We start from the raw sequence: 16,349 nt of genomic DNA, 5'->3' as shown, positions 1-16,349 counted from the left end.
TGGGTATTCAGAGTATCGTAGTTTCTCCTGTGCAAATCAGCCACTTAGAGCCTTGGACCATTCACATTCCCACATCCTCGCGCTCCATTCAGGGGACAAAACACAAGGTTCCCGTCCGTGACTTTCCAGCTACTCAGGCTTCTTCCAGAGGAGATTCATTTACCTCAGGCTTTATAGAGGTCAGGTTGATTTTTGATTGAAGTCCACTCAAGTCTATAGAAGAGGAGAGAGATTATTAAATCACTTTACCCTGGTGGCAATTTTTATCTTCACCCTTTTTAAATTTGTCTGACTACCACTATTCAAAGTGGATGTAAGCATGTCTCGTTTAAATTCTACCTTATTTGCTGTGTCTGTGCATTTCTTTTGAAAAACATTGATCCTAATTCATATTTAGTTTTTCACCTTGGTTATGAATTAGATTAAAAATATTTGCAATGTAGCTCATTACAGATTTATTTAAAGGAAATTCCATTCTCGTTTAAATAAAGAAAATGTAATTACGCGACAGATTTAACTAAAAGCAAGAGGAATATGTGTTAAGATGTTTACATAAGAAAGCACACTTTTCCTTATGATAAGGAGTAATAGGAAGATATGGATCAATATGGATCAGGTTAAGGGGCAGATCCAGGATTTTTTATTTTTATTTTTATTGTAAGATGTGGCATTTTTTTAACATTTGAAAGTAATGGATGGATCATGATGATGGGATTGTTTACTCTTGGCAGAGGTATCTCCAAGTGTTTGTTTGTATTGTTTTGTGAGGTGTGTTCTCCAACAGGGTGTTAGGGTGTGTGAGGGCGTATTCTTGACACCTTTGTTTTTATAGGTCAAACTTTGCGTGCAATAAGTTTCCTGTTGAGTCACCCGGAGGTTGCAGCAAGTGAGGTGTCAGATTCACTCATCTCACAATCTCTATCACAGAGGTCAGAACTGTCTCTCATCAAGTGCAGTCAATGTTTGGGAAAAGTGTCTTAATGTGAAATGTCGGGGAAGTCGGTGCTGGCTCATGTGCTGCAAAAACAACAGTACACTTTGAAATGAAGGACATACAAATGATGTTTTGTGTCTGAAGTGTACGAGCATTTCAAAGGACAAAGGAGGAATGTGATTGTAGAAAGAAATGGGACAATAATACAACCCCTCATACCATTTTTGGCTTCCTAATTTAGCTTTCAAAAATAGAAACTCTTCAGGCTATGGAAGTCCACTGGGCTTTCAGTCAATGTGTTCTCTGATAACGGCAGCAGAAGATGCAGCCATGTTAAAGGTCATGTTTTCTCCTCTGAAAGCAAACCTTTCAAAAGCCTGCAAACAAAGACTAACAATCAGGCTTAGTGTACACTGGAGGATTTTCATATATTTAACAGATTTTTATTGATTTTCTAAAATTTTTAATGTTTTAATCGCAAGAACAGACACACCAGACAGTTTTACAAGATGAACTTTGTGTTTTCTTTGTGTTCTGATTTCAGGGGAGTGACTCCAGTTTTACATGAAAAAAGATAACAAAATATATGTAGTAATGTAGTGGCTGCAGGACTGGTTCAGCATGGTTTACATGTTGCAGCCTGAGCTGGTAGTGAGTTGAAAATCAGTGGTGGAGGAAATACTTAAAATGTTACTCATTTAAAAATACAAAAAATAAACAAAAATGTAATTAAATAAAAATGAAAGGACCACAGTATATGTACTTGTCGAGTTAAGCCTATTACCTACTGCAACAGTCATCTATCATTAACTGTGTCAGTATATTTTGTTTAATACAAGAATAATACAGACTCTGTCATACATCTCTTTTATATACGACCATGGATGTCATATATCTAATAAGTCTTGGTGGTGCCCTCTTCAGAAACCATTTTAGTTGTTTCTTCATTAGTGATGCTGCTGCCGGTGCACTAATGTTAAATAGGGTCTAATGTTACCTGTCCACTCTGATTAGTTCAGTGGACCAGTACCCCTTCTCATCAATGATTACTTTTAAAAGTATAAAAAACTATGTGAACACGCCATGTATTGTAAAAATGTAGTTGAGTAGAAATTTTAAAGTACCTGAAAATAAATCTACTTAAATAAAGTACAGATACATGAAAAATGTACTTTGTTACATCCCACCACATTTTGACTGTTAGTACACAACATCCGTTTGATGACACGTGTCAGCTCGTTCTCATTTCTGCTCAATTCTCCATCACGGTTCCTCTCACACCACAGGATGTCAGGTTGTTGTGGTGAAAATTGAGGAGGGTCTGATCCAGTCGGTAACATGAAGATGATGAAGATGATTAGATTAGCAGTTCAGTTCAGGGACATCATCACCAGAATGAATCATTAATGGATCATACTGTACGTATGATATTTTATAGAATGAAATCTCTCAATTTGTTTCGTCATGTTACTGTGGCAATAAAGAAAAAGACAAACACAGGTAAGTGAGGAAGCACCTGAGCTGCAGTGAGATTCGTTTCTCCTCATGGACCATTCCCTCCTCTGAGACCAGTACTCAACCTAAAAAAAAACTAAAACCACAACCACATTTAGTCTCCGCTGGGAGTTCAAATTGCACTGGAGGACCACTCAGAGGATGTTCGAGCTTATGTCCCAGCAACACCTAAATCCCACGCCAAGGCCCAGAAAGAGGTGCAGACAGGCAGATTGGACATCCAGGGGGAGAAGGGAGGGGACAGCGGTGTGTACGGAGAACCAGCGTCCTGCCAGACACAGCCAGCTGTGCAGAAAGAGGAGACCCACCCCTCCCCTGTCCCCATCTGTACGCCTCCATCTCCATCTATGCTGTCTGAAATCTTGTCTCTTTTCTATGCTGATTGATTAGCTGTTTATGTTTCTTTCTTGTGCAATCACCACACCCCAATTCCACATTGCTGCATCGTCTGCTTTTCCCTCTATAACCTACCTCCCTCTTTCTCTCTATCCACCCCTCCTCTGATTTCTCTCCTCCTCCTCCTTCCGTCTCACACAGGCAGACAACCCCCTTCCTCATACCCCCTTCTTATCTGAGAAAAATAGACTGGATGCTCATGCTTGCCAAAGTGCCCGCGGAAAGCCTGGCCGGGGCTTTCACAGAGCTGTACCAGCAGTAATGGGCAGCCAGAGGAGGGGAGAAAAACACGGCCCAATTTGGTCCATGTGTCTTGTTTCAGGAAATTACATTTTAAAGGGCAGCAGGTCTTTTCTGCACTCAAGTGAAGGGTGAGAAACCTTCACCTACACTTGTTTGTTTGGGAATATCCTGTGTCTGTGTACATGTTATTACAGTGCATCCTTTTTTTTTATTTTATGAAGGACGAGATTCTAAGATTAGACATTTGAAAAGATAACATCTCCAGACATTTGTAAATACCGAGCAGATGTTACACATGCTCATCTCTCCCCTAAAGTCATGCTGGTACACACATTAATGTTATTTCACAGAGCCGTTTTGTTCTCCAGATTATCGCAGAGACGGTACTGTGGTTACAGTGTCACATACCGTTCCTGTTTTTGTGTGCTGATGCCCGTAAGGCACAAAGACAGAGAGAGATGAAAAAAGATGAAGAAAAACAGATTAACATGCAGCTAATTGTAACGGAAACACCATCTCCCTCACACCATTGTCTCACCCTGCCCGCTAAAGATGCCACATAAAGACATAATTCCCCTAATGTTTGGTATTTGTAACGCTGGCTTTGTTGGCAGCGGCCGCCTTTGTTGGCAGCGGCGTATAACTCTACTGTGAGGAGCCTCTGCCAACCTCACACTATGCATCACCAGCAGAGATGCCAGGCAGGCAGGCCTCAGCACACATGATCCTATACTGAGGCAAAGGCCTGGTCCTCTTGGACGGTATCAGAGTGTGAGTGTGTGTGTGTGTGTGTGTGTGTGATTGTGTGTGTGTGTGTCTCATCTCATTGTCACTGTAAACAGCACTCTTTTTGTTCTCCCACAAGCCACAGTGGTGTGTATTTACAGGTCAGCCAGTGCTCAGTACTGTTGCAACTGAACCCATTTTTACATCATCACGTGTTCTTCAGTTTTCTTTAAAATGTATAATCCACCTAATAATTCCACAGAAATCTGTCTGTCTTTGTCTGTGGGGCGAGAATGTGTCTTCTTCTATGTCCTCGGATAAACTACAGCAGTATTTAATTTTGAAGAGTTGTGAACCTGGGTCTGAATATTGTGTCGATTGTTTAACAGATCTCTGAAATAGCCGACATGCGATGCAAGAAAAATAACAGCAGTTGACTTAATCATTCTAACTTATATATGAACCACACACGTGAACAGTAATAAAGCAAATTCAGTTTCATTTGAAGAAAAACACTGACTATAACATTTTCACTGCAGATAAACCAGGTAGGATGAACACAAAGTTTTGTAACTCTGCACCATAGATCCACACAGACACAACATCCAGCACACAAATAATATAGTGACAGTATATTGTAGAACTGTTTGAGGAGAACTCACTAATGACAAGGAACAACACTGAGGTAGCTCCACAGCATTAACACAGGACAAGAGAAGAGAACATTCCGAACAGACAGGTTTACAACGGGCACTGCACGGATTTCTTAAAAACCTAAAGAGAACGTTTGCAGAAATGTTTCAGACAGCTGTTCAAATATTTAAAACAAAGATTTATCAGCTCCAACCTACACTTCCATCTTTTCTTTCGCCTTTTATAGACAGTCTATCAAAAGCAATTTAATTCATAGCGAGGAAAACCTTAATTACTCGTATAAAACCCTACAAAAGAGTGTATTGTGTTGCATCACATTGTGAACAAAGCTCTGATCTTCAATTTTAACTGCGTCCGTCCTCTGAATGGCTCATTTAACCCAGCGCTGAGCTCACTGGCATTGTTCACATTTCTTGGCACCGTCCCACCGCAACTGGGTCCACAGAGTTCAGGGAGAGACGGGGTTAAGCCTGAAACACTTTAGTCATTCAGTGGCTCTGAAAGCAGTCAGACTCTGAGGCTGGCTCTGTGGTACTGCTGGATCAGCTTTTGTCGTCTGAAATCCTGTGAGAAATAGATCAGGAGCAGAGAGAGATGTCAAGACAAGTGAGGCAACTCCCTCGCAAAACCACACAATCATAAAGTAGCACACATCGGCCTGGACGTGTCACCGACAAGCAACCATGTGCCTGTCTATGTTGCATTTGTTTACTGTGTCAACATCAGCTATAGATTTTCCTCCCTTCCTGCTCACTGCTGTCTGTGCCATAAATGCCAGCAGTCAGGAATTCATCTAATTCACAGCCCCAGCCGCAGTATTTCCCATCCCCCTGTCAAAACAGAGCTGAATCCAGACTCATGCACCTCTTTGTTTACTCTGCTGCTTTATTCTTCCTCCCTGGCGCACACATGCAGCCATGACTACAGTGGAGACAAACACAAATCTATGTGGAAACTCATTGTACTAAATAATTACACCTTTTTAATACTGAACTGACGCTTGGTCTCAGCTTCTACACTGGCTGCCAGTAAGCCACAGGATTGATTTTGAAGTTTTACTGGTCATTTTTAAATCTCTTAATGGAGCTGCTCCCAAATACATAACAGACATTGATAGTCCAATATAACCCTATGAGCCCTCTGAGATCACTGGGGAGTGGTCAGCAAGTGGTACCCAGGGCAAAGACTAAACCTGGCTTTAGTCACTATGCAGCACCGGATCCAACTGCCTGATGGTTTTAGGAATGCCCCATCCATTGCAAGGGCCTTTAACTAAACTATTTACAAGGTCATTGTATTTTATTCCATTTTTATTTTATTACTTTTATTTGTATTATTTTTCTCCTTTCTATTTTGCTTAGAACTGTTTCTGTACTGTATTTGATTTCTTTTAATTTGGTCTCTGTGTTGTTTTTAATGTCCCTGTACACCACCTTGTATCTACCACTGGGTATGAAATGTGCTTTGTAGATAAAACTGCCTTTTCTGGTTTTAATTCCAGTTAAGGCAAGATGCCTTTATCGTAAATAGTTTTTTCTATGGCATCAACGTCACAAATGCACCAAAAACCAAAAAGTGTTCTCTCACCTCGCTGTCTTGTCGAAATTAGCGCGTTGACCCTAATGTCTTGTTTTCATCACCACCGATAGAAGCCAGAGCTAAGATGTTGATTGTCTCCATTCCCATTGCAGACAAAAGCCAGATGTTGGTGGGTTTTTTGACCAGTGGTTAATTTATGAGTTTATATTTATACATTTTTTTCACCTGAACATCATTTTACTTATAGAAAACTTGTCATCAACTGACTTGACATTTTGCATCATTGAAAATTAAATACTGCTGAACCCAAAGGTAAAGATATTCGATTTTATTCGATCAAAATGAGACAAACTCTCTCTGGTTGCCTGAGACGTCTCGTCTCAGCCTTCAATTCTGCCTCTTCCCCAAAGGAAATTAACCGACGGATTCCTCCTGACAGACAGCTGTTCCTCCCACAGTGGGTCTTCTTCATAACCTGCACCTCCCCACGACACACGCACAGACACACACACACACACACACACACTATTCCGAGTTACTCCTTCCCAGGGGAATAAATCTGCAATCAACTGGGCCTATAAATAGCTATGGCACACTTCACTGCTGCTGAGGCCCCCCTGCTCCTGACACACACACACACACACACACACACACACACACACACACACACACACACACACACACACACACACACACACACACACACACACACACACACAGAGGCTCTCCACCACTAATCCAAAGCAGGGCACCCAGCCTTTCTTTGCTACTCTTTGCGGTTCCTCCAACTGACGTTATGTGCTAATATTTCTGCGAGCAAACACATTAACAGAGGCTAATTAAAGTAATTTGTCCTTCACATATCTGCACATTAGTTCTAATAGCTTTCAGGCAATTAAAAGCCTGAACCACCAGCCATATTAGCCATTCCATCTGAATCACTGTGCTTAAATCCTCGGAGAGAGCCGTTAATGCTACGCTGGGCTAACGCTAGTTATTGGTGGTGGAGGCTAATCACCTCATTAGTCAGCAGGATTAATGAGATGTGTTATTTAAGTAGATACTGTATCACAGGGCCGACCTGTTCCTCCTGAGCCAGTGTACAACAGAGAGGCAGAAAGAGATTTTTATCGTCATTAATCTCACACAAGCACACACACATTAATGGTTTCACAGAACAAAACTACAGAAATAGATTCATAATGAACAATTTCAGTAACTGTACAATCACAGTGTGAAAGTGTTCAAGCAGCAAAAAGCTCCACAGAGACACAACAATGAAAAGGTGACTAAGAATATAGAAACATTATATGGACGCTAAAGGCCGACATCCTACTGGTCATCATAGAATATTTAGCTTCACATTTCAATAGATTTTATTGTTTAATGTGTTTGAGACATAAATTGTAAACAATGAAAACCAGTGACCAGCTCCTTCCAGGCTCCTCTGCTCACTGCTGAAAGTCATATGTCTGGAACTTTGTCCATTTTAAATTGTTGCTGTGTTTTCCCTCAGGCGTGGTGAGGCAGGAGAGGGATTACCACTGTAAGTGAATGATTTCTCTGAGCTTCTGTTGACAAATTAAATCCTCATGACTTCAGAAATTGTGAATCTCTCTTGGTTGACCTCTTCTAATAGTGGAGATCAATCAATCACATTTGATTTGTATTGCCCACAAATCAAAATTTCTCCTCATAGTGCTTAACAAGGTGAAACGTTTTCAACATCCATCTCATCTCCTAAAAATAAATAGGCTTCTAGCAATATTTGTATTACCTGCTGCTGTTCTGAAAAGTAAACTCCAGTCAAGTCCAAATTTGTAAACTAAAAATGATGACATACAGTATGTGTCTTCTTAATTTGTCAAAACAATTCCTAACATTCTTGCTTTGTACAAAGAAAGAAATGTGACAGGTCATTTCTGGCACCTTGGATAAGAAAAAAGATTTTTTTGATATTCTAAAAACAATAAATGCGTATTGAATGTTTAAGATGAATTTTCATCCTGGTTGAGGATTCAATGCTGTGAGAATAGAGTATACAGTATTTCTCAGAAGAATTAGGGGGAAAAAGACCGGAATCTTTTGACTTCTCATGAGACCTGAGCACTGACTCACTGTTCTGTTCACTCTACAGTAGTGTTGTTTTAATAGAAATCCAAGTGAGACTCTTGATTACACTACAAACTCTTTTAGATTATTATATTATATAGAATTATATCAAGGGATTTAGGTTTTGGTCAAAGTTTCATTTTCCAACCGTGTTAAAGTGAACTGAGTTTCCAAACGGTATCTTCAACTGTGAAGCAAATTAGTTGAAAAAGGAACACGATGTCAGTAATTATCTTGCCTTTACTGAAAAAGTGAGATAACAAACGAGAGAATGAAAACACCTCAGAAAGGTCAAAGTGACTTACTGATGAACCGGGTTGATTACATCCGTCTACAACAGTTTGAACAAGGGATTATTTATTGATCAATCAAAACGCCACAGAGACGATTGTCTGCAGGTGCCCTGTGTGTGTGTCTGTGTGTGTGTGTGTGTGTGTGTGTGTCTGTGTGCATATGTGTGTACTGCTGTGCTGCTACCAGACCCCTGACCTTTCCATGTCCTGATAGGGTCCCTGGAGAAGGAGGGATGGAGGTAGAGGGTGAGCAGGGGGAACGTAAAGAGCAGAGGCCATACTGGAAATGTTAATGTCACTGTAACCAGAGCTTTGATCAAGCAAATAAGCAGCTTTTTTTTCTGTATCATGAACAGTTTAATGGGATACAATGTGTTTTTTTCCCCAGCACATTATTTTGAGTCAGACAACACATTCTTTTGACCAGAGGGAAAATATGTTGGTGCCCCTGTCCAGGTTTTTGTGAGATTTGTTTTGCATTTTTAGAACATTTTTGACAAATTTCCCAGGGAATCGTTCATGGAGCGTGATGCAAAACATCAGGCACATTTAGGGAACTGATTTCTTTGAGAGCGTGGAATTCAGTGGAGTTTGAGTGGATTCAAGGAGACTGTTGGGCCTTGGCAGAGGTATGCGCACTACTTAGTGCCATTTTATTTTCTTAAAGTGGAAGCTGCAAACACAAACTGTTAACAAAGCCTGATGTTCTTCCTTTTTGACACAGACACACACCTCCATCAGAGGAGAAAGCATCGTGTGCAGTGAAAGCCATCCAGTGAGTTGATGCCGGATTTAATTGTCTGGGGCAAAGGCGAGTGTAAACTGCACGCCTCGCAGGCAATAAGTGCTAGTGTTACCAGACTGCAGTGTTAATGGAGAAGCAGGCAGGGGAGGTCTGAGATGGGCTTTTTTTTCTTTTCTGGTGCTTCCGACCCGCGAATCACATCACCTCCTCCCTCCCTTCCTCGTACCCCCTTCATGCACCCACCATTTGTTCATCTATCACCATCGCCTCTCGCTCCCCTCTCCTCTCCATCTTCCATCACTCCACACAGCCAATTTAGTCCTCACTCATTTTTCTCTCCTCCACAGAGTGCCGTGCTTTTATCCTCCGTCCTAACCTCTCTTTCACTCATTTCCCTCACCAGCGTTCTCCTCTCTGTCGGTGTCTGGTCACAAAATTTGTCTCTTTTCGGAGAGGGCATTGAATGACACGTGAAAGTGTACGCGTGCTGTTGTGTCTTCCCTGTGCGCATGCAGTCTGTCAGTGGTGTGTTTTAATACATGTAAAAACTGAGTATGTGTGTACTGATGCAAGGTTTTGTATCTGGATTCTGTTGGTAACAAAAACCAATGACGACCAAAAAAAACTACACCCAAGCTTCGCCATCTGTCTCACCCTAAACCTGATACTCTTCTTTCTCTTTCTTTCTCCCTCTTTACATCACACACACCTGTCATACACACACACACACACACACACACACACACACACACACACACACACACACACACACACACACACACACACACCAAACACAAGCCATTTTCGAGGAGTTACAATGTGAGCCACGAGCATCCAAACCAAGAATTAGAGAGCATTAGTCATGACTGCAGGGTACAGCACCCTGGCTTCAGCCTATCATGTTAACACCATTCCTACAACAAACACACAAATATTATACCTCATACACACACACACACACACACACACACACACACACACACACACACACACACACACACACATACACTGACACATACACCCCCCCACCCCCCGGTCCCCAGGCTCTCTTTGCCACTCATTAACCCTGTCACGTTTACGGTATGAATTAAATGATTCCAGCGATGCATCCCCACGCACCGAGGGAGCCACAGCCAGACCTGCCACCCCCCTCCAAGGCTGGAGGGACGGCCCGAGGCACCACTCTGCACCCTCATTATCACCAGCATGGTGGTCGCTATAGCTGCCACACTGTTGTTTCAGCATGGACACGTACCAGTCTGTTTACTCTGGTATAGTGTGCTGTGTCTGAATGGAGGCAGAGGCATCGAACCGTTTGTATTCAAACCTGTAAAAAAAAGTGATTGTAAAGTATATACTGTATATATATATATATATATATATATATACAGTATATACAGTATATGGTTCCAGTCAAAGATAAAGCAACATCATGAAAAAATATTAATATGCAGAATTGTTATTTCAAAACCCTTTAACAATGTATATGTAGTTCATTAACGCTTTATGTCATCAGGTTCTTGCACACACAGAGGACGTGATGCATTCACTGTACTTTTCATATACTGATGTGATGATGTGAGAGACTCTACATTCTGTTGTATGATTTAAAAGATAAAAATGTCATTCCGGGAGACACAACAATGCCAACATGATCAACATCCTTTTGCTTTATCCGTGTACTTGACATCTGCTTATGTGCGTGTTGACTTGTGAGCTGTGCATGTTCATTACTTTCTTGTGAATCTGTATTTATGATTGACACATGCATTTATAGCTGTCTTTTGTTTATTTTTGTTCATTCTTATTTTGTACTGTGATCTTGCTTATATGAAAGCACCGTCCTTTAGGAAAATAAATATGGACAATGTTAGAAATTAAAAATAAAGGAAACCACAGGTATGAGATAATAAGTAAAACTCAGTGAGATCTTTGACTAAATAAAACAAATTCTGGACATGATGGTTTTATTATATTCGCAAATTAAGATTATAAAACAATGAATAATGAATAGACTTTTTCAATCTATAAATAAGATGATCAATTTAATGACTTAGTATTTCATAATTTGGATTTTGGGTTTCATTTTGTAATTATTACAAAATGAATATTTGTTGCTATCATTTCTAAATTTTCATGTCAGATTTTTTTTCCTTTTATGTTGAATAAATTAACCTGCTTAGAGGCTACAGATAAAAATTAGGCTTGGCTTGGCTCAACCTGGCACACTGATGTTGATCAATGTGCCCTGTTCCTGATAAACAAATTATTGTACATTGTTAATAAGCAGAACAAAAAACACTTTACATTAAAGATGTCACAAAAACCAAAACAGCAATAATCTGCTGATTAAAGCAGCATGTAAATCGCTCTATTGTTAAACAACCATGAACTTATATATTTTTGGCACAATGAACAAGTACAATGAATACAAAAATAAACTTGTTCACCAGCAAATTGTTGTTCTTTTTACAACCGAGCCACAATCGATCCAAATAAAAACACCACCCACCTTTCTCATTCACCCTCCCTATAACTGCTGAGGTGCGTGTGAGTGTGTATGTGTGTAGGTGTGTGTCCATGTATGTGTAAGTGCTGTCAAACGTGACCCTCTGCCTCCTTAGTAAAGCACCGCCTTGACACGTGTTCGGGTAATGGCCCTAATACACTCATAAATCGAACCCAACCGAGCTGTGTCAAATAAAAGAGAGCATGGAGTGTTTGTGTGTGTGTGTGTGTGTGTGTGTGTGTGTGTGTGTGTGTGTGTGTGTGTGTGTGTGTGTGTGTGTGTGTGTGTGTGTGTGTGTGTGTGTGTGTGTGTGTGTGTGCGTGTGTCAGTGAGTGTGGAAGGTTTCAGGCTGCCAACAGTCCTACAAGGCTTATCATCTGAATCATCTTGTCTGTTTGTGGCTTTAAGTTAACACACACACCTCCTTGATTTCTCTCTGATAACACACTGCTCTGCTGTGTGTGTGTGTGTGTGTGTGTGTGTGTGTGTGTGTGTGTTCACTTGCATTCATGAACATGTCAACTACACCCACTCAGACATCTCAGTGCTGTTAACCTGTGTGTCCTCCTCATTACGGCCTATATCCGTGTTGCTATGGACGATATGAGAGGAGGCAGATAAAGCAGAAGGAGGGATTTGCATGTTAAAGCCCCTTTCTCTCACCCTCTCCCCCTGAAAGCCGAGTGGCTCACCTTGCACACACACACACACACACACACACACACACACACACACACACACACACACACACACACACACACACACACACACACACACACACACACACACACACACACACACACACACACACACACTGTATCCCACTCTTTACCGTGCTCCTCTGGCTTGAAGCAGACCTGTTGTCCAACTACATGAGGCACCAGCTCGAAACACACAGATGAAAACCTGCAGGGGGAGATTAAAATAAAGAGAATAGCAGCAGAGAGGAGACACTTGAGAAGGGGAATTTCTGCTGTAGGATGAGACGCTTTTATCTTCAATATCCTTTAAGGGATTAATAAATAACAGATTTAATTTCAGATTTATGACCATGCATTCTCAAAACTGTGTGATTGCTCTCACTGAGGCTTTCTGCCAAGACGTTGAAGCTCACTTTACCTAGTCAACATGTCAACCCTCAAGTAAAATAAACAAATGACTAGGCTTAAACGTTGTTGTTTAAATGGTGATCGCACCACGCATCAGCTATATGTCAGATTTAATTTGAGGTCGATGTCTGTGATAAATGAATATTTGCTGTGGTGTATTTAATTAAAATGGTTTCCTCATTATGATTACCCCAACATTTTTTAGGTTTATGGTCAAACCCATGGCCTCTCGAGGGAATGTTGGCTTACTGTCTGGTGTTCATACGTGATCCGGCTTAGCGATCGCATGTTTTTCCACCAGAGTGCAGGTTTTTTTCATGCCTTAACAAAATCATGAAGCCAGATACTGCAGATAGTTTCAGGACGAAGTTTCCACGGTGGAAAATGTTCAGACCAAAGATTTCTGTAAAGTCATCTCTTAAAAATGGAAAAAATGTGCAGCGGAACAGCTGGTGCTCTGGTGCGAGTGTTTACCGTGCTGGCTGCAGTACAACCACTCAACTGTGGTCGACTGCACTCAGACAGAGTTAAAGTTTACACCTTCAGTCTGTCCGCTCGGTCGGAAAATGTTAAAATGCTTTAAAAAAAAAAAGGCCCAATGTTTTTTAAACACTTTTTTTTTAGGTTCGACTCATAAAAGTTGAGACGCAGAGGGAAAGTATTGACAGATTTGTAGAGGTGGAAGAGTTGTGTTATATTTTAGTCTAAAGGGGCAAAAGAGTGTTAGTGTCAGAACAATAAATACATTTTAGTAAGTTTTAACAAATAGTTAATATATTTTACATTTATATAACTGTCGCCAGGCTGTAAATCATACTCACTGAACGTACAGCCAGAACATGGAGGAGGTTTGCAGTGTGTTTGTGTGTGTTTGTGTGTGTGTGTGTGTGTGTGTGTGTGTGTGTGTGTGTGTGTGTGTGTGTGTGTGTGTGTGTGTGTGTGTGTGTGTGTGTGTACGTGTGCTGTGTATGCATGTGCTGTCTGCATGTGACTGTGTGTCTGTTTACTTTATGCAACAGCCTTTGGCAGCTCACTCCTCCAAAGCACTCCTCCCAACTTTAATTAACTACAAACACATACACACACACAGAGAGAGACTCACACATAGCTACACACAGACACACACACTCACACACACACAGACACTCACAGGCACAAAAACATACACAGTACCTCAGAGAGTCCGGGGAAGCAAAGGGAACCAGGGAAGGAAAACAAAAATATTTCTCTGACTGAAAAAGAGGACCCTGCTTCCAGTAAAAGGAAAGAGGAAAGAAGGGCCTTAAAGGTGTGTGTGTGTGTGTGTGTGTGTGTGTGTGTGTGTGTGTGTGTGTGTGTGTGTGTGTGTGTGTGTGTGTGTGTGTGTGTGTGTGTGTGTGTGTGTGTGTGTGTGTGTGTGTGTGTGTGTACGTGTGTTTGAGTGTGTGTACGTGTGTGTGTGTACGTGTGTTTAGAATAAGACCTGGAGGACGCAGTGACTCACTGCTTCTCTGAGTCATCACTAACAATGATGGAGGGAGATGAGGACAAAATGTGATGTAGAGGAGAGAATAGTGGAGTCAAACACACGACTCTTCACACATCAGTGTGGTTTCAGAAAACAAGTCGAGCGTGAAAGTGCACATCTGATTCTGCACTGACCACAGTATGGAGGGTGTGTTTATGTGTTTTAGTGTGATTCCTAACTGAGCACGCACTGTGTGTTTGTTTGTGCAGTGCCTCGGTGAGTAGGAAGACTGTCCTTCAACCCGATGTCTCATCAGTCTCGGTGTCACTGAGCAGTCGTGTGTTTACACAAAGTCCAAAAGTCATCTGCATTCATATGTTTTTCTTTCAATGGCAACTTAAACCTGAAAAGTAGAACCTTAGCCAGCTGGTGAAAGAGAAAACTGAAGGACATGCAGAAAGAAAGGTTAAGATGCCGAAATTAATTTGTAAGATTAGTCACACCGACACACACACACATACACAGACTCATGTATCCATGACTTTGTAAGACATTACATTGACTTACATTGATTTCCTGACTTTCTAACCTGAACAATAGCTACTACTTGCCAAACCTTAACCTAAACTTAAACCTAACATCAACCTAACCCTAATCATAAGCATGTCCTCACCTTAAAGTGTCATAATTTATGCTCAGCGTATTTGCTTTTTGTGCCCATAAGGAAGACAAGTCCCCATAATTTGACTGTCTAAACAGATTTAGGTCCCCACAACATGAGTAATACCTGGACCACACACATTATTTGTTTTATATCATTTACAATAAAATGTAGCAGATGCAAAATAATAAAGAACATCACTTAAAATAGGTACAAACCAAGTTAAAAGGTTTGACATCATGGGCTTAAAGCGAGTTACCAACTCATGAATTATTAAGGTTCTTTGGAAAAGTGAATTCCAGGTGGTATTCATTACGAGCTCAGTATGAACTTGAGGGATATGGAGCGTAAAGCAGTGATTAGTTCCAGTGTAATGTGGTCCTGTGGCGCAAACTAACATGGAAGTACTATATGCAAACAGCTTCCAAATGAGGGCCTTATAAATAAACAAATACTCATGCAAATCACACTTCTCTGAGAGGGGGAGAGAGAGAAAGAGGGAGAGGACCAACAAGCCTTTTATACAGAATGAAATGACGAGTGTTTAGATAATCCCCAGTGAAGAACCTGAGAGCAGAGTCGTCAACAACATTACCTGGTTGTCTTTTGTCTGTGTTTGACTTCAATTTCTAAATCAGCAAAGCAATGATGGTTAAACTAATCAGCTGATGGTACAGTATTATTAAAATGAATATTTTGGGCCAAACATTATATTAAGATAAAAATTCCCATCAGTGGGTATAGATAATTATAATAATAATAATTATCACAATAAATCTCACATGAATACTTTAATTTTCAAAAACCCTTATTTATGAGCAGAGAACACACTTGAAAACAGCAACACATTTTACTGAGGTAGATCAAGTATTTGTTATATCGACTAGCTGTGCTTAAACAATGCATCAGAAATATGTTGATATATTTTTTATTGCTATTGATGAAAATAAGATTGTAAAAATTATTAATTTTGATTTACTGTCCAGCCTTGTGAATATGCAGAAACAATATCCTTTATATAAGAGTGAACAGAGCAGGTCATTTTCCTGTCACCTCACATTGCTATCTATCCATGAGATAACTCTGGAACCAGTGGTATACAACTTAATCAAAAACTATATTTTGAGGTTTTTCGAAAGAGTTGCGCAGAGCCAACTGTATTGAATGCTTTTCAAAGTTCAGAGAGCCGTGCAGTGTTTCTTATTTTACAGAGTTGAAATAATGTCATTTTAAATCAAGAGTGGCAGCAGTGACCATGTTGTGCTTTCCGCCACAACCAGACTGGTGCGTACTAAAAGTAGAATAAGCTGAAATTAATATTTGAGTCAATCTTTTACCAGAGTTGTATTTTAGCGAGGCATGGCAATTTAAAGACAGTTGTCTCACTGCATTTATAAAATGGAGTCACATCAGAACCCTTCCATACTGTGGGAACTGCACCAGTTTATCAAGTAGCTGATTTTTTG

Source organism: Hippoglossus stenolepis, chromosome 2 (assembly GCF_022539355.2).
Source record: "Hippoglossus stenolepis isolate QCI-W04-F060 chromosome 2, HSTE1.2, whole genome shotgun sequence".
Lineage (NCBI taxonomy): Eukaryota > Metazoa > Chordata > Actinopteri > Pleuronectiformes > Pleuronectidae > Hippoglossus > Hippoglossus stenolepis.
This window is presented reverse-complemented; position numbering follows the sequence as displayed.